The sequence below is a fragment of the Marmota flaviventris genome, chromosome 2 (genome assembly GCF_047511675.1).
Source record: "Marmota flaviventris isolate mMarFla1 chromosome 2, mMarFla1.hap1, whole genome shotgun sequence".
Lineage (NCBI taxonomy): Eukaryota > Metazoa > Chordata > Mammalia > Rodentia > Sciuridae > Marmota > Marmota flaviventris.
In genome coordinates, this window is record NC_092499.1 from 171,299,354 (window position 1) to 171,326,154 (window position 26,801).

Below are 26,801 nucleotides of genomic sequence, written 5' to 3' on the forward strand. Positions count from 1 at the left end.
ATATATAGCTATGCAAATTCCACGTTTCCTTTCATGCTATTTTCAGGTTGTTTTTCAAATTAAACATTAGGCTCTGCAGCGCACAGAGGACGTAAGATTAAAGGGCCGGTTGAGTTCCCCGAGGTTTGGGTTTTCCGCATTTGCCTAGAAATAGATTTTCTCTGGGTGGGCCAGGTGAAATGCAACAAAGTTATTGTTACCTCACTTCCCTTGGCTTTTTGGGTGGAGAAGCCAGATGAAAGAGGGGCGGGGGAGAGGAAAAATAAAGGAGTGGCCAGAGAGGAAGAACAAGGAGAAGGAGGTGCTATTTGGACTCAATAAGGTCAGACGGATTTACCAGCAGATTTTCTGTTTAAAGAACAAATAGAGAAGAGGTAAGGAGAGAGAGAGGAGAGAGAGAGAGAGAGAGAGAGAGAGAGAGAGAGAAACTGTGGCTTACAACAAGGAGGAAGCAGAAATGTTCACTTCCCACATTGGACATCAACGATGGTTTTCTGAGATCCAAGAAAGCAAAGAGCAAATAAACCTCACGCACTTTGGTCAGGGTGGACTCTGCCCTGTCCTGCAGATGGCCCTTTTAGAAGTCTGCCTTGAATTCATTGACTCAATAGCAAACCTTGGCTGGGAGTTTAAAAGAGAAATGTTCAACTTGAGTGCTTAATAGTGTACCAAAAAATGAATGTACCATCACACTTTTTAAAGGGCTCCTTCTACCGATTCTTCATTAAATTATATAACCTGGCACGACTAGTTGGTTTTCTTTAATTTAGAGTTTACCAGCAGATTTCTTCCCAGCCAAAGGAGTATGCTTCTAATTACGCGACCGGATCAGTAACTGAAACACACCATGCTATTAGCCAGGCGATTGAAGAGCAGTTTTGACAAGCTCCAAGCCTGTCAGGGACATGAACTTAAGGCCTTAGGCCAACATCTGACTCTCTTGACTCTAGTATCTGAATAATCCAGTTTTTCTTTGGGGCAGGGGCGATGTTTACATATACCACAGGCCTTACCTTTAGCAAATTTAACAATAGTTGGAAAAGGGGCAAGAGCATTGTACTTCTGCAGAGAATCAGTGGTTCCAAAAAGCCATTCCCTCCATCTCCTGTTAGAATTTATGTTATGACGAAGCTATAAATCAGTCATCATACCAGTTAATTTTTTTTTTCAACAGCTATTACATCTGCTAGTTTTGCTTCAGGCCACGCAGGAACAAACATAATTGTCATCAAGGAATGAATTTAGCGGAATCGCAGCTTTGCCACACTGCTTCCTATCAGAAGATGGTTGCAGCAGGGAATTCTCTGTGGCTCACACCCTCTACTGCCACTCCTTCCTCAACAACCCTGAGAAAGTCAGCCCTGACCTCTCCAACATTGAGCTCCTGAATCTTTCCGTGGCCAGATACAGATGCTCAAAGTTAAATCCATGGCTAGATACAGATGCTCAAAGACCCCAAATAATGACATGTCCCTGGACCCTCTGGACATTCCTCACATTGCTCAGGTGGGTGTTGGTTGCTTCTGAAAGCTATTTCATAAACCCCAGGAGCCAGAGGCACATCTGCTACCATCCCCTTCGGACCTCCTGGTGCCAGAGCTGGCTTCTTTTCTATCTTAACCAACATCAAGGGTCAAAGAGGGGTTTAAAGCGCCTCTGAATCCATGAGTCTCTAACTTGACTGGACTTTAGAATCAGCCAGGAATCTACAAACAATACTCAGGTCTGGTGCCTCTGCCCCAGATCGTGAAGTCATTAATCTGAACAGTTCCTGGAGCTAAGAAGGTTATAGGATGAATAATTTCAAGATGTATTATGGAAGATTCCTATTAATGAGATTTCTTGGAAATTGGAATGGACGAATGGTGTGTGTGTGTGTGTGTGTGTGTGTCTGTCTGTCTGTCTGTGCGTATGGGTGTGTGTCTTGTGGTTGGGAGAGAATGGAGTTTTGTTTTTCTGTTTATTTTTTGTTTTTGTACTAGGTTGGACCCAAGGGAACTTTACCACTGAGCTACACATCCCCAGCCCTTTTTGTCTGTTAATTTGAGACAGGGTCTCCCTAAGTGGCTGAGGCTAACGTCAAACTTGTGATCCTCCTGCCTCAGCCCACCAAGTAGCTGAGATTACCCTGTGCCCAGCTAGAGAAGGAAGGTTTTGACTTCCTGTAACATAAGTGCTCTCGCTATGTTTCTATAATAGTGAATCTTTCTTTCGGGTCCTATAATTATAATTTTTTTCCTGTTCTCTGTACTGAAGAAGCTCTCTGTCCATTTATACCCCACTCAGGATTTGTATTTCACTTCTTCCAGAAAGCATCCTTAGTCTTCAAGTCAGAGTCCTGATCTTCCACCTCCTGTCTCTTGGGGCTTCTTCTTTAAAATACATGCCACATGGTTCCTTCATATCTATTTCCCCTTAAGCCTTTGAACCACAAACATAAGAACCGTGTGTACTTTGGTCAAGATTATAGACCTGAGGACAAGCATTGTGTCTGGCATATAGTAAACACTCAATAAATATCGAATAATTGATTGAAAGTTGATAATTCATTATTCCTCCCAATGGATTTAGAATATCTCTGCATTCAGTGGAGATGAGATACCAGTGTAAAATAATATCCTGTAATATAGTAGTGGCAACACAATTGCTGTTTGTTTTTAAGGACACATCTTCCTGGCCTTTACTTTCAGTAGGTGCTTGTGGAGAGCATAGCTGGGACTTTTGGCCTCACCTTGGGCTGAAAAGAGCCCTGATTTAAATCTAGAGAGAGGATTCCATACTTTCTTCTTCTAATAACCTCGGGGTGGAGGTATTCTGTGAGAGGTAAAGGGGAAAACACAGGAAAGTTCTACTAAAACAGCCAGATGCTGAGTCACTTTCGCTAGCCCTCAAGTTTAGTACCAGAGACCTGCTCTCAGGCAAGTACCTAAAGAACAATTACCCTCCAACCCCAGTTCCTGGGTGTCTCCCAACCTGTGATCTAGGAGCATGTACTGAGGGCTGACTGTGTGTTGAAGAAATTCTGAGTGTAGCATCACTATTTGAAAGGTTTAGTTAACTGTTCCATAAGTCTAAAAGCAGCAAATGCCACGTCTCTCTTGAGGTTACATCTCCTTGGTTTACTTAATATCTTATTCCAGATCACAAATGCATATTGTACTGGCCAAGTAAGTCACCTTCCTTCTGAATCAGTTATATGCATTGTTTACTCCTTTCTGTCTTAAGCACATTTCTTAATTTCTTTCATCCACCTGTAATATGGGTCTGCACAGCATGGGTGAGTCACTTAGCAAAATCAAAAATACATGATATCCCTTAGGGGGTCCAGGATAAGAAATCACAATACACAGGTAAACTTTGACCCTTCCCCTGACCTCCCAGAAAGGTTTGCAATGACCAGGTCAGCTCATCTCTTTGTCAAAGTCCCTTACAGTAAAGAGCGCCATCAGCTTTCATTATCCCTATCCTGAGAGTGAGTTTGGCAGGAGTTCAAGCAGGACCTCAGGACTCCCATTAGAAAATGATCATCTATTATCCAAAGTACAGGTATGAAGACACAAATTGGTGTGAATATACTGTGTATATAACCAGAGAGATGAAAAATTGTGCTCTTTATGTGTAATAGGATTTGTAATCCATTCTGCTGTCATAGATAAAAAATTAAAAATTAAAAAAAAAAACACACCTCCTCCATCACCTTCCCAAGCAACAACTGAATAGATAGTCCATTTCTTCTTATATGCAAATCAGGACATTGAACTTCTTACACACTCCAGTAATTATTCTATACTAGGACCTACAGCATGGATTGAACAATTTTTCCTTTTCATTTTTCTTTTTATTTTTTTGAGAATAAGGGGATTTTTTGGTTTAACATAAATCCAAACTTACAGACAAGAATACCACAAAACAACTTTCATGTACCCTTTATCCAGATACACCAGTTATTTATCTTTTGCTCCATTTGCTTTATCATTTCCTGTCTTTCTAAACTCACACACACACACACACACACACAAGTTTTTATTTCTTAAAACTTTTGAGAATACATTGCATACATTACATGAATAATTTAGTACTGATTTGCTAAAATCAAGAACTTTGTGCCAATGTACCACTCATACAAAGATCAAAGCACAATACAATGATGAAAACCAGGAAACAAGATGTAATTAATTTGTAATCCATATTCTAATTTCTTCAATTGTCTCAATTTTTCAAATAGCATCTTTGAAGTTTTAGATGTCTCAATTACACATGACCTTTGTTTCTCATCAGTCTTCTTCCAAATAAATTCTCTTCAGGTCTCTTTAATTATGGGGAGGTGGCCAGCACCTTGTTAGGGGTTTCTTCTTCCTGCCAAAGAGGGTGTAAACCACCTAAGAAATTAAAGTCTAGAATAATTAGTGAAGAACAAAAGACAAAGTTGGAAAGATAGTTTCAAAAAGTTGGAGCCCCTGATAGTTTCAGTCCACACAGGAGCTGGACTAGACAATTAGAAAATGTCTCCCATAATTTATTTAAGGGGGTACATCAAAGTCAGGGATAAGATTTTAGGGGTGGTGTCTTGCTTCATTGTGTCTTGCAGTCAGCATATTGACTGGTATCTTGGTAGGTCACACCCATCTCAGAGGGACAGTGTGGCTGGGTGGTTATAGCAGGTGGCCCAATCTCCAGTGCTGTGTGGGACAGAGCAGAATAGGGTTCACAGTGTGCCTGGGCAGTCAACCAGAAGAAATTTCCACTGGAAGTTCCCAGACACCAGATTCTCCCATTCATTAACCTGTGTTGTGCAATACAGTCCACATATAGCCCACAGAGGGCTCTCGACATTTAATGTTGAAGTGTGTCTGTTCTTCTTGGAATTCCATGACTTGGATAATTTTGAAGAGTATAAACACCTTTTGTTATAAATGTTCTCTTAATTTATTAGTATCTGATTACTTAGCATCAGATTTTGTGCATGTCATGTGAGGTAATGTTTTGTGCTTCCTGATATCTCCTGTGAAGAGACATGAGACGAAATTTTTCTTTTTTGATAGTACTTAAAGGGATGCCTACTAAAATTAGATATTAAGCTGGGCATGGTGGTGCACACCTGTAATCCCAGCATATGGAGAGGCTGATGTAGGAGGATTGCAATTTCAAAGCCAGTCTTAGCAACATAGCAAGGCCCTAAGCAACTTGGCAAGACCCTGTCTCAAAAATAAATAAATAAATAAATAATAAACAGAAGTTCTGTGGATGTGGCACCCCTGGGTGCGATCCCCGGTACCACAAAAATAAAATAAAATAAACTTATTAACTTGAAATGATAATATTTTTCTTAGTTATTTTCCTGCTGTAAAAGGTTACACACACACACACACACACACATGCACACAAAGATTTGCATATATAATCATGTAACAATGAATATTCACTCTGAGAAATACTTTGTCAGGTAGTTATTGTCATTGAGCAAACATTGTGGAGTGTACCTTTATAACCTAAAAAACATCACCTGCTATGCACATAGGTTATATGGTAAAATTTATTATTAGTAAACTACAAGCCTGTACACCATGCTATTGTGTTGACGACTATCTAGGCAATTGTAGCACAATGGTAAAAACTTGTGCATCTAAAAATATCTAAACACTAAAAAGGCAGGGAAAAATTACTAGCCAAGAGGCATTTTTTAGCTCCCATATAATTCCCCCCACTCCCCATAGTATTGGGGATTGAGCTAAGTGGTGATCTGTTACTGAGCTACTTTCCCAGGCTTTTTTACTTTTTATTTTGAGATAGGGTCTTGCTAAGTTTCCAAAGGCTGGCCTTGAACTTGTAATCCTCAGCCTCCTGAGAAAGTAGGATTACAGGCATGCACTGCTGAACCCATATTCTCAGCTTCAATATAATCTTAGGGAACCACTATCATATATGTGGTTTGTTGTTGACCCAAATGTCCTGTGGCACATGACTAGATATGAATGTATTTGCATATGCATGTATGCAAAAATATTTAGTGGTTTATTGTATTTGCAGTAAGTACTAGTTTGCCAGATACTATGCAGGAGTGTCACTGCATCACTAGTACACATTCTTAACCAGCCATCAAACAGCTCTATCTTATCATCCAAATCAAACAGATCAAACAAAGCATCCCTGTTGTGTCTTAGTGGTGGGGTCTGTTTAGAAATCACTGGTCTTAGATTCAGAAGACATGAACTCAAATTGAAACGTGTGTTTTCTCTCTTTTAGAACTGACTCTCTCCAAATAAATAAATTCGGGGCTTAATTATTGTAGTGGATCCCCTTCTGGTTTTTTCCAGCTCTTAAATTATACCACCTGCAAAAGATGATTGCAAAAGACACTCAACACCATCGGCCATTAAGAAAATGCAAATGAAGGCCACAATGAGATATCACTACTCGTCTGTCAGAATAGCTAAAATTAAAAATAGTGATGACACTAAGTACCAGTGAGGGTGCAGTAGACTACATTCCTATAGCGTGCTGGTAAAATATACGTGGTACAGTCACTCTAGAAAATAGTTGGGCAGTTTCTAAACACTAAACATGCAATTCCAATACAACCCAGCAATTGCACTCTGGGCGTTTATTGCAGCAAAATAAAAACTCAGGGTCACACAATTTTGTACATAACCATTTACAGCAAATCTATTCATATTATCTGAAAAATATGGAAACAACACAGATGAGTGAACAGTTTAAAAAAAAAACAATGGTATACCCATATTGTGAATTACTACTTAAACAGTAAAAAAGAATGAAATCTTGATGCACATGATATTTCGCATGAATCTCTGGAGCATTATGCTGAATGAGAAAAAGACAACATTGGTACATGCTATACAATTCCATTTAAATTACATTCTTAAAATGACAGAATTATAGAAATGAAAAACAGATTAGTACTTTCCTGGAATCAGAGACAAGGAAGAGAATTAAATTAAAAGGGGATATGGTATCAAAGGTCAAAAAGAGGAATCCTTTGGTGATGGAATTATTTTGAATCTTGACTGTATAAATGTCAACGTTCTGGATATTATTCTTGAGATTTAGAAGAGGTCACTGTTGGAAGAAAAAGTGTAAGTAGTACATGGAATTTCTCTGTGTCATTTCTAACAATTGTCTGCGAATCCATAATTACCCCTAATAAAAAGTTTCATTAGGGCTGGGGCTGTAGGTCAGTGGCAGAGTGCTTGCCTTGCATGCGTGAGGCACTGGGTTCGGTCCTCAGTACCACATAAAAAATAAACAAATAAAATAAAGGCATTCTGTCTATCTACAACTACAAAAATAAAGTTTAATTAGAAAGACTACTGCATATTCTGGTTATGTTTTGCTCCTTGGCCTCCAGTTTGAGGACTAATGAAAATTTGGGGGAAGCCTGAGAAGAAACAGGCAAGAAATTGAGAAAATGACAACAAAGATCTACCCTGGCCTTTGAGCTCCCTTTGTGATACCAAATGCAAGGAATGTGGGTCTGCCTGCAGCAGCTGTGTGGACACTACAGGACTCAGCAGAGAGACCCTCTCAGGTTATGAGGTGCAGGTGGCCACTCCAGAGAGAAAGTATCCCTTAGAGATAATGCAAAATAGCCCCAAGCTGAATAGGATTTTTACTGCCCTGCCTGCTTGAAAACCTATTTGCAAACTTGTGCTAATGAAGTTAAAGTGGTTTGTTTCTATTGGCAGAAGCTGCAAATCTGGTCCCAGTTATTTTACTTCTGAGAAACCCAAGTGCTATGTGACCAGGACCCTGACACTAGCAAATGTAGACTTCCTAAAGCTAATATTATACCACTTTCTGTCTATAATGTTGCATCAAGGGATATAATGGCTGAGGGCCGACCAAGAGAGCTTATTCAAAGTCTGTGGAGTGAATAATAAGACTATCAAAAGTTAACATTGATTAAAGATTTATAACAAGGTATACTTTCTTGCATTATTTTATGTAATCTACACAGGTATCTGAAGAATTAGGTGTAGTTATTCTTATTAGTAGGAGAGGAGGAAGCTAAACTTCATGAAGGTGAAGTGCCAGAATCAAAGCCATTAAATGCCAAGGCCAGGATTGCATTTAAAGCACAGATCTGATTTCTCAATTCATCCATTGAACAGCAGGCCTTCCAGACAGGTGAAGAGTGGAACGTGTGCCCCCAACAGACACAAGCTGTGTCAGGAGACACTGACCAGGGTCCATTTTGATACAGAAAATAAGTAGAAGGTGATTTTTCCCAGCCATTTTAAAATGTATAATAACTGAAGTTATAATGACATTGAATCCGAATGCCTTCTTTAACAGTTTCCAGAATTTAATAACTGTTCTTTTGTAACATGCTTTAGTTTAAGGGTGTCTCCCTAAATTTCATATGTTGGAACTTTAATTCCTCTATGGTGGTGAGGCCGTTAACAGGTATTTAGATCATGAGGGCTGACCATCATGGGGGAATTATTAATGCCTACTCACAGCATTGAGTGAGTTCTGAGAGAGAGATTTTTTTTTTTTTTACTTTTCAGTTTTTGGTGGACACAACATCTTTATTTTTTAATTTTATGTGGTGCTGAGGATCGAACCCAGCGCCCCGCGCATGCCAGGCTAGCGTACTACCACTTGAGCCACATCCCCAGCCCCTGGGACACTTACTTTTTTAAATTCAATTTTCTAAATCTTTAAAAACCTGGTGTTTCTTTAAGTATATTAAAACAGTTTTACTTTGTAAAAATATTTATTATGAAGTTGAAAGGTCGGGTTTACAGCATATACACAGCAAGTCCTTTCTGCAGAAAAAAAATGTTAACTCATTAACCAGGCAATCCAAAGAACATCTCAAATTATTGCATATCCTGATGAATCTTCTCATCCTCAACCAAAATGTTGCTCCTGTTAGAAAAAGTTTTCAAATTCAGCCATGTGACCAAGCTATGTCAGTAACTACTGCAAAACATTTCCTTTACCCAAGGCGGGAAATATTGGAACATTGTAAAACATCTGCAAGCGTGAAATAAGAAAGCATCAGATCAAAGAGAGGAAGCTAGTTACAAGGTCAGTTGAGCAATTAATAGACAAGGACAAAACATATCAGACAAGTCCAGAGTTTCATTTTGCTTTCCAGTGTGGGAATTGTTCAATCCACATTTGGAAATTACGACAAAGGACATAGAAGAGGTGCCACTTTTGAATAATATAGTTAGTAAATGGTGTCCTTTATTTAGATAAATACAGATAATTGATTATGAACATTTTCCTGAAGGATCACTTTTTGGAAATGAGTAACCATGATTATTAATGGCACTCATGAGAGTCTAACAAGAACTCTTGGAGGAACATAGTTCCTCAAAGTAATAATTAGTGTAATAACAACGATTTAACTAAAATATTTTTAAAACAAGAATGGTGTTCAGAAAGTTACTTAAAATAGTAAATGAATAATTTCAAGCATATTTAAAATATTATAGAACAGCTGGGAAGGTCACACCTGTAACAACAAAAGTATAAAGGTTGACAACAAAAGTTTGTTTTGAAAACTCCACATTTCCAATAACTTATTGTTTTATTAGAGAAACCTACAGTTTTGAGGATTAAGATCCCATTCAAATAACAAGTTATCAAACTCATTTCCCCACCAATTTCCTGATCCAGATACAAGTGACAGTCCAGCTTTCTAACCCCAGGCAATAAGAGGGTACAACTAACTTCCCACTAAGTAACAAAGGAATCAACATGTATTTGTTGATATTGATTGAGCACTAACTATGGGAATGTTCTTAGTCAAGCATCAGAAATAGAGTGATGAATACAACATAGAGGTCCTGCCCTTATAGAGGTTATCTTTATAACAGCAGAGACAATGTTGAAGCCAATTAATTGTAATTGTGATAATACTCAAGGAAGTACCAGGTGATATAAAAATGTATAATGGGGTCCTCATATGATCTGTGGGATCAAGAAAGTTAAGAAAGCAACATTTGAGTTAGGGTCAGCATAAAATCTCAGGAGATCAACCCAGTGTTGAGCAGGACAGGATGACTAAGGGTGAGGCTGGGAATCATTTCAGTCAGTCTTAATTATAGAGATGTTATAATGAATCCATAACTGAGGGAATATGGCACAGCTATCAAATTCTGTTCATATAAGTCTAAGTACTTGTTGAAACTTCTAAAAGAAGGTCTGGGAAGAATTCCTGGAATCTTTCATCATCAGTGGGGATCAAGTAAGGTAAATTAATCTGAAAGATATTTTACAAGCTTAATCTGTTATACCTGAAGATAACTTACTTAGACAAAGGAACAAATGGAGAGAGGTAGAGGTGTCAAAAATGTTTCTTGTATTTCTGGTTTTCCCAACTGGACTGGTGCTACTCAGTGATGGGAAGAATACCTGGATAGAACCAAGATGGTGAAAGGAGTCACATATTCAGATTTGAGCATGTTACGTTTGAGAAAGTCTCAAAAACAGGTGTGCATTGGAGGTAGAAACTTGAAAGTGTCTGATGTAGAAAAGTTACTGAAGACATAGGCACAAAGAAGGTAAATTAGAAACAGAATATGGAGCTAAAAAGAGATGGTCTTAGACTCTTTTCTGAAAGTTTCTAGCATTAAAAGACTTAGCAATATGTTTCTAAGTAGAAATGAGAGAAATAAAAGGAAAAGAAAAAAAAATGGATCTCAGCACCAGAGTTGAGGAAAGATAGACTTAAGTGGAAGTCTAAGCATGTCTCACAATATCAGTGATATTTGTCTTTATAATTATCTACACTTATGCTTTGAATAATGGATGTGACTTTAAGTCAGAAGGCTTTTTTATTTATCTTTTCTTCCTAGGAACTATGATTATGATGAAATCTGTGAGTGAAAAAGTAGGCTTAGTTTATTGTCCAAGATGGTAATCACTAGGTAACTATGACTATTTAAATTAATTAAGCTGCAATAAAATTCAGCTATTCAGTTGAACTAAACATTTTAAATGCTCAGTAGGCACAAGCACCTAGTGTCTACCATCTTAGACAGTACAGACACAGAAACATGTCCAACCTATAGAATAGTTCTATTGGACAGGATCTTCTGAGAGGGTCCTCTGTCAAGGAGAAGCCAGATTTAAGTGAACTTAAAATAAAGCAACATCCCAAATTTCCCAACACTTCATATTTGCCAGGTGTGGAAGTCTGGAGGGAGAAAGGAAGGTGACAAGGATTCTAAAGAAGCTGGAGTGTGGCATTTGCTTCCATTACAGACAACAGAGACAAGGCATGCATGTGCCTCAGAACCGGCTCAAAGGGGAAAAGGCAATAATTACACTGAGGAACTTTTAACTAGGGACCAAAGAATGCAAAGTCTTTAAGTCATGCCATGAAGAGATGAGGATTGTTGACACCCGTGATAGGTGCCCTTTTGATATGCTTGCTTAAAATCAACTAAGCTTTATAATTTTGTATACTTAAGGAATTCATCTCAAATTACCTATTGAAGGTAGCATTTTAATTTTGACCTTTATATTATAAAATCCATAAAACAGCATTTAATAACAGGTGTGAAAGAAATTTATCTTATGCAAAAAAAAAAAAATCTATGGGAGATCTGTTTGAATGAGGTTTTTAAATTTAAATTCTAGGCATTTTTTGCAAATCAAAACTACACTGAGATTCCATCTCACTCCAGTCAGAATGGCAATTATCAAGAATGCAAGCAACAATAAATGTTGGCAAGAATGTGAGGGAAAAGGTACACTCATGCATTGCTGTTGGAACTGCAAATTGGTGCAACCACTATGGAAAGCAGTATGGAGATTCCTCAGAAATCTTGGAATGGAACCACCATTTGACCATGTTATCCCACTCCTTGGTTTATACCCAAAGGACTTCAAATTAGCATACTACAGTGACACAATCACATCAATGTTCATAGCAGCTCAATTCACAATTGCTAAACTTTGGAATCAAACTAGGTGTCCTTCAACAGATGAATGAATAAATAAGTTGTGGTATGTATGCACAATGGAATATTGCTCAGTCTTGAAGAAGAATGAAATTACAGCATTGGCTGGTAAATGGGTGGAACTGGAGAATATCATGCTAAGTGAAATAAGCCAATCCCAAAGAACCAAAGGCTAAATGTTCTCTCTGATATGTGGATGCTAATTCACAGTAAGGGTGGGGTCTAGGGAAGAAGAGGGGTACTTTGGACTAGACAGAGGGCAGTGAAGAAACAGGAGAGGTTATGGGGGTAGAAAGGATAGTAGAATGAATCAGACATTATTACCCTATGTGCATCTATGATTACACAACTAGTATAACTCTATATCATGTAAAACCAGAAGAATGAGAAGTTATACTCCATTTATGTATGATACATCAAAATGCCTTCTACTATCATGTAGAACTAGAACAAAAATAAAAATTAAAACTTAAAAATAAATAAATTCTAGGCATCTTTTTCCACACACTACAACACAATAGGCAATATACTCTCATATAAAGGACAAAAAATATACATATATGTGTACAACAAAAACAAAAAACTGAATGGCCAGAAGGATAGCTTCAAATATTGCAGCTATAGTGTTTTGGAAAACAAATAACTATGAAATTTGGTATCACTGCTCATTAAAGCTATGAAATATGTCCATTTTACCAAAGCCATTTAATAATAAAGCCCCTATTTTTCATCTAAATCATATGTGCAATGCTTTCATCATTTCTCTGAAAGAGATCATAAAGACAACAACTAACACCAAATGGGCCATGCTCTTTGTATTTATTAGCTCATTTAATCATCATGATAATCTTATAAAGTGGATAAAATATAATTATCCCCATTTTCAGAAGAAAATAACACAGAAGGACATTTTAATGAAATCAGCATAATAAAGTAAACAATAACAAGTTTCCATGTCTAAACTAATGGACAAAATAGAAAAATATCTCATTAGTTATTTCATTGTGTGATTAAAACTAGAGATGACATAGAAAATCAATGGAGGAAAAGTTCCAGATGAGCCAGAGTAGTTGAGAAATAAAATTTTTAAGTGTATTTTAAAAGAGAAACTTGCCACTTACCAAAAGAAGAATCTTAGGCATGTCTTATTTAGCCTGACAACCTTGTTTTCCTCAATTGCTAAGGATGGTGATTGTCAGAATTAAATGTGGCATGGTCTGAAAAGTGCAGAGAGCCATGCCTAGCCCATGTAGATGTCTTAGGTCAGGTTTCTAGGGAAATTGAGAAATTACTAGAGTGTTATCAGGTTGAGCACATGTTGAGGAGTAAAGGACTTAGACCAAGTGAGGCATGAATTGTAACAAAAGCCAAAGCCAACCCCAAGGGCAGCTCTGAAGCTGTCTTGCTTTGAGGCAAGGAGCTGTTGTCCTTTATACCCAGATATCTACCAGTCCTGGATGTGGGCAGTCCCCAGAAAGGTGATACAACCCTGGACATGGAACTCTCTAGACCTGAGGACAGTGATCAGAGAGGTACAAAGTTGAGAGGCATCAGCAGCCAGCAGCTCATTCCCAGCAACTAGGGGACTGAGTGCCTCAGACCTGCAGAGGGGACTCTGTGTGACACACCACAGTATCCGCTACACTGCAAATTTGTTGTTAACTCCTGGTGGCCACACATAGAATATAGTCAAGCTGGGCACAGAGCTTGGACTTCTTCCATTGGGCTTCTTCAGGTAGGGAAGAATGACAGGAGAGGGAAGACGAGAGGACAATGTTAAAGGTGGAAGAAGTCCAAGCTCTGGTGCCAAGCTTGACTATATTCTATGTATGATTTTTCTAAAGGTTTGTCTTCATAAGAACACCCACAGAGTGCACCTATGTTCTGTAGGAGGGGAGAGAAGCCCCTTGTCTTTCATCAGGCTGTGACTATTGAGGGGGATGCTAACATGCCTAGACAAACTGGCCCTGGGAGTTATCAGTACCTCATGGTGCAATCAAGGCAGCGGCCTGCCCCAATGGTGGGGGCTGGGAAAACAGGACATGATACATGCAAGAAGCTTGAATGGAAGAGCTTACCGTATGAATTGCTCACAGGGTCCTTAAAGCCTCAGTGCTCATGGAGGACCACAGAAGTCACAGAGACCCAGAACCCTCCCTGGGGCTTTGCATCTAAGCACTAACTATTCTTGAGAGCATGCAAGGTGGAATTGAGCCCTCAAGGAATTTTTTCATGATTTCTGGCATCCTGGAGTTCTGTGGACAATCTTTCTGTTCAGGATGGAAGCAGACCCCTGGGAAGCAGCACCTGCCCAGAGAAGGGAAATGCTGGAGGAAGTCCCTAGCAGAGCACACAGGTTGACAGCTGGCTTATTACATGCACATGCTCTGTTCTCTTTCCAAACAAACAGCAGGGCTGGGAAGGACAAGTCACTTCAAGGATTTTAAAAGCACAGTGATGGAAACAAAGAATGGTGAGTTCACCTAAAACTCCTAACACACTCCATGATTTAAGCACATGATTTTGCCTTTGGGCATTTTGCTTTTATTTTTCCCCATCCAGGAACATTTTCCCCCTTCTTTTCATGAAAGTTCTGTTCATCTTCTAAGGCCTGGTGAAGAGCTTCACTTCTCCAACTCCCCTTGCCTACACCTGCCTTTCTCTTCTGAAAAAAAATCTCTTATTTTATTCGTGGCCAGAGTCATCGTTACAAACATAGCTGACGTTTATTAAGTGCTAAACATGGGCCTACACTGTGCTAAATGCTTTGCATGGATTATCTCACTTAATCCTCATGTCTACTGACTTGAGGCTGTCATTTTATTAACCCCCTGCTATGATTTGGATGTGGTTTGTCCCCCAAGGGTTCATGGGCTGGAAGCTTGATCCACGTTGTGGCAATGTTAACAGGTGATGGGACCTTTAAGAGGTGGGGTCTAAAGTCATAGAGCACACAGGACTCAAAAGGGATTAACATAGTTCTCATGGGACCCTTGGTTAGTTCTCTTGAGAGTTTCCTTAAAAAAAGGACAAGCACGGCTACTCTCCAACCCCTTTGGCTGCCTGTCACATGATGTACTCTCTTTTATATATAACTCCCACCTTTGTGATGCCATCTGTCATGAGGAGCTCACCAGAGCCGAGTTCATGCCACTATCATGTCTTGGAAACTCCAGAACTATGATTTAAATAAACTTCTCTTCCTTATAAAATTGTCCAGTCTCAAGTTCTTCATTTTAGGAAAAAAAAAAGGCAATCTCATATTACATATAAGGAATTAATTATTGGCCCTAGTTCTATTTCTTCTATGTGTCCACACGTTGGCCATACAATCTCCTCCTATTAGAGTGTGCTTCCTGCAGCTGTCTGTTGTCTGTAGCCTCAGTCATGTGACTTGCTTTGACCAAGAGAATAGTTCACAGCCTTATGTCAGCAGAATTTGAAATGGATTTGCACCAAGAGTCTTTCTCTTATGCTTCCACCATTGCCATGAAAAGTATGCTCTTCCAGACCACTAATCTAAAAGGAGTACTGAAATGGTAACTGTCTAGCTGACAGTCAGTGGTCAGGCCAATTAGAAATGAAACTGGAAGCATAATCGCCCAACCTAAACTGACTGATTCTTGCACAATCACATGAGCAAGAATAAATCAATTCTTTTAAGTGACTGAGTTTGGGGGTAGTTTGTTACTCAGTGACAACGGACTGATAACCAAAAATGAGAGGTTAAGTTATTGGTCAAGGGTTCTCACATGCAGTAAAACACAGATTGGTCTCAACTCACCCCCCACCTTTTTAACAACTATGACTTCCATCATCAGCCTCTCCTCTTCTTCCTCCTCTTTCTTCCTCTTCCATATCCAATTGCATTTACTGAATACATAGTATTTTACAAGCATCCTGAGAAGGGACATTCATGTACCATCTTATTTATTCCATCAGCAATCCTCTGATGCAAGTACTGTTACTGAGCACATCAGTAAATGGTTACTCCTGATCACATAGCTTTTAATGCCTGAGCCTCTATTCATTTTAGATTTGCCTTATCTCAAGAGTTTCCCATATTGCCATTACCTATTTCTACATTGCTATATTTTGAGAGAAACCATAACCATTATTAGAGAAATGTTAATGATTGGTTATTGTAAGAACTTCTTCATTCCCAAAATTTTCCAGGAGGTCACCTCAAACCCCATGATGATCACTTCTGAAAGCTTTTGTCTTGTTTTTGAACAGTTTTAGGAATATTAAATTCACTTTGTAGGTATCTTGGATTTCATTATTTTAGAAATAAGAAATCTGGAGATTAGAGAAATAAGTTTATGCCCAGAAATCAGGAGTATATTCAAAGCCATAATCCTGAATGATTAACAACTTCATCTTTCTTAGAGAAAGACGGAGAGAAAGCCCAATGCATAGAGCAGAAATGACAATTTGGTGTCTATCTTCTCCCTAGACAGACTTTAACCAGAATTCCTATTTTCAGCCTTACTCTTTCTCTTGTATCCAGGGGTACCTGAGGGCAGGGCTAGCTTCATGGGTGTATTACCTGTATAGTCATGTTATATCTTACATTTATAAAGACCCTGTGCTTGGCTTAAAGCTGTGCTCACTATCTTTAAATGCTTACTAATTTCAAACCAGAAGACTGCTATTGCATTTTGTACTGAATACCATAAACTAAGTAGGCAGTACTGTGGATGCATCTTGTGCCACCAATTGCATAGATTTGTTGGGGTGGGGGGGTGTCTTTAATAACATTGAGTTGGGACTCAGCTCTGCTGGTTAACATCTACAAAGGGTCTCAAATCTAAGGAGAAGGATGCAAAGCCCAATATTGAGGAATGTGAAGCATGGTCATGAGTCAAACAGATGCAGTGGTCCCGTTCATGCAAATCCAGCCTCACTAAGGTGAGGCTAAAAGCAGAATTGGTGGAAAATCTAAGAAGCAAAGAGCCTGCTTAGAGAACACATTTCCCCTCTTTTGCATGATGCAATGCCTTTAAAGAATGGAAAGGGGTAGATGTCAAAATGTTGACAGTGGGTGTTAGCCATTTGCTGAAAGTGATCCTTCTTCATTTGGATAGTTCCCTCTCTCATGATGCTGTGATGCTCCACACCAGTCCTTCTTCTCATGAAGACACTCAAATCCTTAAAACATCTGACCTACCCAAGAAGTCACTTTGAGTAAATGACCCTATTTTGACCCTGAGGATAACACAGATAAATACAGGAGCTATTTTAATAAAAACAAATCATAATTATAAAATAGCTCCTTCTACTTTTTCTATCTTCATAAATAGTAGAGTTACCACACAGCCTTATAATTAAAAAAAAAAAAAAACAGGGCAGGTAAGACCCATATATAATGCCAATCTTAAGATCACAGTGGTATGAGCAAGCTAAATGCTTATATTTAAACTACTAAAAAAAAAAAGAGAGAGAGAAAATCAATAGGAATACATGGTGGTTGTGAAAAAAAAGTGACTTTTTTACCTCATGAGATAGAAAAGTCTAAAACCTCTATAAAGGCAAACTAATAGGAAGCTATAAATGAATTGTGTTGCCACATAGAGTCATCTGAAAAAAGTTTTATTAAAAATGCCTCCAAAGTATATTGCATTTTATATTATACCAGGTGGAGCTAAGATGAGGGAGGGAGTTTATAGAGGAACTGTTGAACACGATTTTATTAGAATGGTTGTTCCCTTGATTATAATAAGGAGAGAAATAGAACTTATTGGTTTGGTTATTTGAAACACGCACATGCACGCTTTCTCACACAACTCCACCTCTGAGCAGGGTGAAAGTTCCTTTCTTCAGCTGGGAGGGAGCTTGAAAAGGTTTTATTACTATTGCAGGAAACCCTGTTGAAGGATCATCTTTTATGAAATGCTCTCATTGTGAAGAAGCATTCTCATGTTCTGCTGAGATGGTGGCAAATTCTGCTTAAACCTAGGAAACTGTTCCTAACACAGAGAAAGACCAACCTTCAGCCCTCAAGCTATCTAAAAATCAGATAGAGGTAGATAAGACATTTTCAAATGTCAAGGTTATTTGCCAAGTACAACATGGGAAGAGGGAGAAGAAAAAAAGGCATATTCTTTCATGCTTTATTCCTTAAGGTGAACATCTAAAACATGTATCGATTTAAGGCTCGGAAATTAAAGTTATGATATCAATAACATAGTTAACCACATGTGAGAAAGAAAGAGGATTGTGTCTTGGAATACAGGAGTCTTCCTGTGTAAATCCCATTAGGACCAATAGGGAGTTATTCATGCATCCAAATCCCTCCCGTCTTCCCCTCCCCACCCCCAGACATAGACACCCTTGTTCTGAATGATCCGTGTGTTTATCTATTTCACATAAATCAGGAATTTAATAAAAAAAAAATCCACCAACATGGCCATTTGAAACATGAATCATGAGTGCTGTATGTATAAATCACATAGTCCTTAAAAGCATTTATGATATAGCCCCTTTCATGCAAACTCCCAGAATGGTTTCGGAGAGCTAAATCAGAGAGAAAAAGGAAAATGTAGTAAATGAAATAGAAAACCAATGGTTAGCCACACGAATGAGCAGAATGTCTAAGATGTCACTCACCTCTGAATGGATTCCTTGGAAATGTTAACTGAGACAGAATTTTCAAGGGTCTATCAAACTCAGTAGGGCAACTGAATGTTTGCAATCAAACCTATATTTGAGAAATTTTTGTGAAAAAAAATCCTCTAACAAGAAAGACAGCAGAAAGGTTCAAAAAATAAATAAAAATAAAATGATTCAGTAAAGGAGGATTAAATATATTTACCTGATAGTACTGATGTGTTGTACAGAATGCTTATTATTTATGATCCAGCTAATTTCATATCTTCCCTTCTAAAATTATGTTCTTTTCTCTGAAAAATTATTTTTTTTAAGTATTTCACTCCCTTTTCCAGAAAGAAAGTTGATTATAATCTGAAAATGACATTTTATTGCTTTCTCTAAATTTCAAATATGTTTCTTAACCTTTTATCCTCCTACATTGATAATTACGTGTGTATTTTGCTGGATTATTAGGAAAATTTCTTATCTTATTGGATGAGAATAAAGTACTTCCCATCTTTGATTCCTCTCAAAAAAAAATATGGGTGTGTGTTTATTTACTTTTCATCTTCTCTCTACCTGATTCATGTATTGCCTCAAGCGTTTACTCATTTTTAACTGATTTTGTGTTCTATGCTTTCCTATTTATTTTGTATCTTCCTCATTTGACTAAGAGTTTCCTGAGCAAAGAGATTTTTGTCTATCTCACATTATTATAGTACCTAAGAAAAGTTCCTGCATTGTAGCTGCAAAATATATATTTATTGAATAACTAATGGATCAAGTAGGATGAATCAATAGTTAAGCAGCAGATCCCACTGATCAGGGTCCATCTCTGTCTGAATGCATCTAATTTAGGAATGGAAGATGTTCTTCATAATGGATACTGTGTGCAGCCTTCAGCCTCAGCTTCTTCAGGGATGGATTCCATAGGCCCTTCCCTGCCCGGTGACCCAGTGATGGATCTGTGGAAGTAACCAACGGAGAACAGCAGGGAAGGACCATTTTACTTTCAGAGTGCCCCATGGACTTGGCCAAAATTGCTGAGGGACCTGTATCACAGTTCAACTCCCCATGCGCCCACACATGCTATGTAATAAACATCCCTGCATGCTAAACCAAAGAATCCAAGCTGGGAAAAAAAATAAAAAATATTAAAAAGGCAAAAATCAGGGACAAAAATGACCCAAGTTACTTCTTTCAGTCATTAAGTCACATGTTCTCACCTTTTGTCTCTCCTACCACCAGCCAGTTATGAGGACAAAGCAAACATGAGAAGAGATACAATAGAGAATAAATATTTCAGGAAGCAGATGGTAGATCTGAATTAAGAATATGCAGAGTGTGTTCTGAGGCTTCAGGCTGCCAGGTTCAAGGTTAGAGAAATTGGCCTTTGGAGTAAATTACCCATCTCCCTCATTCTGCCTTGTCCATAGAACTTGATAGAAGACCTCATCTTGGAAACAAGCACGAATGTCTGGCCTCATCAGAGAAACAGGGGCCTCATATGAGGGTCAAATGCTGCACCTGCCCTCATATATCCTCGGGCTCTCCTTCCAGTTCCTGGGGCCTCAGTTTACCCACCTGTACATATTTCCTACATTACTTCAAAGAGAACCTGGGAGACTTAATTAGTGTTTGTCAATTACATTTTATATGAAAGGAATCATGTGCAGTAAGTTCAAAGTAGTCTTGGCCCTGTTGTTTCTTTCATGTGTGCTTAGAAGATTTTTCAACCTTGATAAGAACTTTGGAAAAAAAAAAACGCCACTTGTTCACGTGTTTCCATCTGGATCCTCACCTTAGGAGGCTGTCAGCATTTTCTTTTTCTTTGGATGTCACAGGAACATGGATTAAATGAATCAAGCAGCTATTTCCATGAATCACACCACCATTTGCTAGGTGGTCAAGGTTTCAAGTGTAAGAATCATTCCAATGTGCTTCAACTTTATCACAGCTGCGCCTGTCACACACAAGTACAAGGATGGATCACCAATTCCTTCTCCTGCTGCAGTTTTTTATTTTTGTCCCCTCTCTAGATCTTCTGGCTATGACTTCATACAGGTCCTTGGCACTCCATCTGCTATGGAAAAATTCAGGTGATTGCACCCACAACCATGAAGGCACATTTCTTCAAACATATGTTGTGGTTGTTATTGTTTGTATCTATCTCATGCTCAAGTCCTAGATGGGATTTCCATTCTTTAATCCAAAATCCAAAATTTTAGGAAGCCATTTAATTTCCTTCATAATACAATCCTTGTCTATACCCCCAGTCTCATAACCTACCCCCTCTCTCCATGGAACACACACATAGTTTTGCTTTTAGTTCTCTAAAGTTCTTCAAATGTCATCACTATGGCTATGGACATGGTATATGAGCCCTTCCTCATCAACCAAGTTTTGAGTTACACTTGTTTCATCAACTTATCCTCCCCCTGATCCAATAAACACCCCAACTTTCCTAAGTTATACTCATTTGTATCATATCTAACTGAAAAAAATCATTTTTTATCTAACTTACCACTGGTCTGTGAATTCCTTAAGGAAAAGATGACATCTTTCATCTCTGTATCTCCAGAGTTCCCAGTAAGCTGGAGATGCTAAGTACAAACTTGTAGGATAAGTGTAAATGACTAAACAAGAAAAGGAAAATGCATTCTGGCAATTCAAAAAAAAATTCATAAGCCAGACATGGAGGTGCATTTCTGTAATCCTAACAGCTCAGGAGGCTGAGGCAGGAGGTTCACAAGTTTTAGAGCAGTCTTAGCAACTCAGGAAGACCCTAAGCAACTTAGCAAGACCCTGTCTCAAAATAGAAAACATTTTGGCTGGGGATGTGGCTCAATGGTTAAATGCCCCTGAGTTCAATCCCTGGTACAAGAAAAATAAATAAATAAATAAATTAATTTCAGAAGCATCCACTTTTCTAACCAAAAATGAATAAGCAAGCCAAGCAAGGGGCCTGTTGGTTTGTTTGTGATTCAGCAATTCCACAGCAGTTGAGACAGAACAGGATGAGGGGCCTACTGATTATTTTAATTGAAAGAGTATAAGATATAAATTCTTACAAAATGTTCCTACAAAAAGATGGCAGAAAGGCCAATTGGTTAGTCTGATCAAGGAGGGAATTAATGTCAATCTACAAAATAAAGGGAAAGCAGGGCCCAATCTCCAAGGAATGATGAGAGACACAGCCTAGATGATAGTTGTACTATAGGTCTGGGGTCTCCAAACCTGGCTGATGAGGGGAATCACTTAGGAAACAACTTGAAACTGTAGATTTTGGGACTCCATTTTTGATCTAAAGAATCAAAAACTCCAGGGTGGTCATTAAGGAATCTGTATTATAAAAAGTGTTTCCAGATGATTGTATAAATGAGCTGGATTTAGGAAACACTGACTTATGATTCATTCGTTCATTTGTTTATTCAAAAATGTTCTCGTTCCCTGGTTGTTTACCTGCATAGTTACATGTTGAATGAACAGTGATGATAAGGGAAGAGAAAGAAGGTGTATAAAAAGAAAGAAAAACAGGTCCTGCATCTTCTTTTCTTTCCCAGTGCTTCATTTCTTATAGGTCTGTCACTCAAGTAACTGCTTTCTTTTCTTTTTGTTTTTTTACCCTTCTTCTATTTCTTAAGGCAGAGGTGCTCCCAAACCACCAACCTCCCCTTTCTATTTTCCCTGAAGAGTGGCATGAAGATCAATACACCTTTTCCAGGTGTCAGAATCTTCCACAGGAAACTATTCACAAACCTATGAGCAATTATATTCCCCCAGCCTTTTTTTCCCTTCCTTCCCTTGCCCCAGGCTGACATTGAGGATCTGCATTCAGAGTGCTCTGAGGGAGGAGAAGGATTCTGACTTCTGGCAAAGGAAGCCTTAAATTACGGAGAATAAATAACCACTTAGCAAGCTGGTCCTGAGAGGGTGCCAGCCTTTGCTTTAGACGTTTAGAAATGAATGGGATCATACAATGTATGGGAAGGTCAACCTAAAGGTAGCGAATCTGAAGGAAAGAGGAAGCGGGCTTTTCAAATCACTGAGAAACTTCATAGAATAGTGTCCACTCAGCAAGACTTACACTTGGTATGGTTTTCACTTGTGGCCCTTTGCTAGAGTTTACTTCTTCCTAACTTCTGAGTGGCATCCCAGTATGAGGTTTTACATAACTGATCACCTACATTCTTGTTTTTCACTATAAAACCTGCCAAAGAGAATAGAGGGATGCACCAGAAGCAGAACTATGGCATTATGAACTTGTACCCAAGAGACACTCTAGGGAACAACCAGCCCCACCTTCCAAAACATCACTGTCAAGTTTCTGGTTCCCTTTTTAAATGACAGGTGCACAATACAGCTTGCCTGCTTGCTTGCTTTTTTTTTTTTTTTTTTTTTGGTACAGGGATTAAACTCAAGGTTACTCCAAAATTGAGCCACATCCCCAGCCCTTTTTTATTTTGAGACAAGATCTCGCTAATTTGCTAAGGATGGCCTAGAATTTGCAATCTTCCTGCCTCAGCCTCTGGAGTCTCTGGGATTACAGGTGTGCACCCCGCCACACCTGGCTATAGCATAGTGTTTTAAAATAGCTAATAGTAACAATATTTCTATTTGAATAAGAATAATTAAACCTTATTTTAGGATTTTCCCAGGGAAGAAGGTTGGTGTTGAACTGACAGAATCCACTCCATTTCCAGAGAGCTAAGAGGATCACAGATGTTAAATAACTTGCCCCAGTTCACATGGACTGTTAAAAGTGGTATACATACAAAAATGCACAAAAGATGCCCAATTCAGTAGAGGGTGTTCAGCTTCTATGTGAGCCAGCATGTGAGAAAATATCAGTAGCCAAAATTCTTTCCTAATCCCTTAGATTTGCAGATTCCTTATGAATATCCTCACTGTTCTGATTTTGTAATAATCCGGATAGGCTAAATTTTCCCTATATCAAGATCATGCATGGGTCCCCATACTTAGTTCTCTCACTAGGTCTGGTTTCATAAATGCTGGTGATAAACCAGAAGGGGGAAAAAAAAAGATTTTCAAATTCCACTGAAGTTAAACCTTTTCGTGTTAAGAGTTATCTTGGCAACATGTGGCTTATAAGCAAACAGTGTCTACTGCAGAAAGCAGGCCTAGGCAACCCATGGAAGGGAGCTCTAAAGAGTCCAGGGACACCAACTAGCTCACATAAAATATTTTGTAAGAAAAGGAATCATAACTATGTAGATTCAGCTTTCCAGGTATAGTGCCACCTCCCAGTTCTGTCATCTAAGTTCTAGGAGGAAAACCTGATGGATAGAGAGAAAGATTAAAGAAAATTTTCTGAAGATGGTGTGTTTGAGTTTCCTTTGAGTCCTAGGCGCTTAGGAAAATAATTAGGAAAATGAGGCAACATCAAATCGTGTTCAAAATGACTGCTTTAGACAAAAACATACATTTCTAAATTTAGCCATGTGCATCTCAAAAGCGCCTTGATAACCCCAATTTTATGATCACTAATCCCAGTTAACTAACCCTAATGAAATAAGCAGTTAAATGATGAATTTACCTTGATATTCTTAGCACCCAATTGTTCAGTCTTCACCTTCATAAGTTAATAGATTTACCATCAGCCTTAAAAACAAATTAATCCAAGGAAGAAGTAGATCTGGTATATATGACGGGCCAGCTCTGTAACTGGGGCTTTCCCAGGAAATAAGATTCAGTTGTGTAACCATGTCTTTAAGTTGTCTAACTCCACTGTCATGCAATGGGATGTGACTGTCTCTATTGATTTGCTTTTAGATTCTCAACTCACAGTTACATGATCTAGTTTAAGGGTTCTGTGCCTCAGTTTCCTTAATATAAAGTGTGAATAATAATAAGACCCACTTTTTGGATTATACTGAGGATTAAATGTGTTAGTACAAGCGAAAATGCTTAGGATATCTTGCACAAAGTGAATTCTTAATACTTATAAGATCTTTATAGTCTTCTTAATGTTAAGGAAACTGAAATTCAGAGTTGAGAACTTGTTCAAAACTTCAGTAAGTGGCAAATGTCTTTGTGGGGCTGGAGAATGGGAGGATCTCTCTTTTTCAATTCACAGAATTATTTATTTATACTTAGGTCTATAAAAATGACATCGTTAATAATATTATATAAAATATGAAAATACATGAAAAAAATTATCCTACTGTAACCTTACTCTAATTTGCAATGTTTCCTTGTGGTCTTTCTCCCTTATACATCATTTTGCAAAGATGTAAACTTAGTACCCAATCTTGTATTTGCCATTTTATTTAGCACTAGATCAAGATCCTTTCTGCATTATAGCCATAGCCATTATTTTTCAAGGCTGAAATTCATTGTGTCTGGTGACCATCACTTGGGGGGTTAGTAAACCATTACCTTGCCCACCCTCCCAGCACTTCTAATTTAAAATAATTTCCTAGAAAAGGAAAATGAGATTTGTCTTGAAGGGTGCAAGCTAGTGCCAAAAGCAGCATTGAAATCTGCTCTGACTCTCAATTCTTCTAACTTCCCTCTTAGAATATTTTGAAAACACCCCCGCATGTTCACCAAACTAAATCAAGGCAAATGCCACACAAGAAGATCAGGTGTGCACCTAAATGCTTGAAAAGTGTCTAGTATACTTTTTCCCCCTTGGTGTTTTTTGTTTTGTTTTCTATTTGATATTCTCAAGAGGCAAATACAGACTTAAACAGTGCTTAATGCTAACATATTGTGTAGCAGACAATGTGGAAGGTGGTGTTACCTATTAAGATTCCAGAATAATCCCTCACCTGCTACTTGGTTTGTCTGAGAACATGAGTTGAAGCTTTGAGGAACTACAGGGGCCACAAAATAAATAAATAAATAAATAAATAACCACTAGTAGATGTCACTTCAAATTTCTCTGAATGTCTTAGGCCTGCAAATAAACCACATTTTAGTAAAGTTTTAGAGTAGGCTTTGGAAGGCATCCGTGAGAAAGAGGAAAAAACACATGAGTCAGGGAAGTTGGATTTTACCAAAAAAAATAGTGCTTTGTCTCTATTTGACTCCGTGGTTATCCATTTTTCCTCATTTTCCCACAAAATGATCACAGCAATATCTGTGTTGTGCCTTGCTGCCCCTGGCTGGGGCCTATCCTGCAGGAATCAATATGGGTTTTAAACCCCTTTTGCCTCCTCATGAAGGAGCACCCTGACTATATGCTCAGCCTCATCTGGCACAAGCACTCACTTCCAGTCTAGACGCAGCCTAAGAGAGGGGCTAATGCTAGGTTTCACCAGACTGAGCCTTGCATTTGTCATGGCTCTGCCCACGGTGATTCCTTTGATCTTGATCCTAGCAAACCACAGTCATCGACAAAGGTAGAATGGATTTCTGCTTCTGAAAAGCTTTGATGGAAATTCCCTTCCCTCCTGGTTCCCTCCCCAGCCCCTTTCTGCTCCTTTCGATTTACCTCCAACATTTAGCCCTAAATCCAGCTGTAAATCCCGCATGAGAGAGGCTGCTGAGCCAGTGTGAGTCACGTGTCACCTTGTTTTGGATACCCAGGGCCATAGCTGACCCATTTGAGAAAGTACGCGGTCATCTTTACTTAGTCAGGCATCTTAATCATAGATTCCAGGCTCAGCATTCTTCATTTAATTTTCTCTGAGAATGGGCTGGACTGTGATCTGATCCTCAGAGAGGGGCAATCATTTCTAAAGGGCAGATTGTTAGAAAAGTTTGCAATTAACAACAACAACAACAAATATATGCAGGCTCTTTGTGGTTATGGCGAAGGAATGTGCCGGCCATGTATGCTACTGTCATCTCAGGGCTGTCTTGTAAAAACAAGACCTATTCCCTGCCCTCTTTATAAAATCATGTTCTTTTTGTTTCCTGTGGGAAGACAGAAAGTAACTTAAAAAGGTTTCCTTGATTCATAGGTTTTAGGTGAGGGATGATTACCCTGGTAAATATGGATAAATCCATTGAAATCGTAGCATTTTGGAGGTGAGGTCTAGCCCTCTCATTTGCATCAAAACCCTACAAAGGGAAGAAGCTTGCAGAAGGTCCAAGTGTGTTCAGAACAGAATCTACCTGAACTTAATACTTAAGATTCCCCGGCTGGCACAGATGTGTAAGCCAAAGGACCAAGCCTGTGGCAAAGATTCCCCAGGCAGGGAAAGCCTTAACCTCTTCATCCCAGTCCTGTAATTTTAGTTCATAAAGGTAGCTTTAAGGTTAGTTTTTCAGTGTCCTTTCCTGTGGAGCATTGTGTTA

The 26,801-nt window shown here is 38.7% G+C and overlaps 1 non-coding gene across 1 annotated transcript; it reads left to right on the plus strand.

Moving 5' to 3' along the window:
* Positions 1-23,425: 23,425 nt before the first annotated feature.
* On the plus strand, positions 23,426-23,557 carry LOC114081323 (small nucleolar RNA SNORA72). The gene has a single exon (XR_003580778.2). It is a non-coding gene; the product is annotated as a small nucleolar RNA SNORA72 (small nucleolar RNA).
* The last annotated feature ends 3,244 nt before the right edge of the window (positions 23,558-26,801 follow it).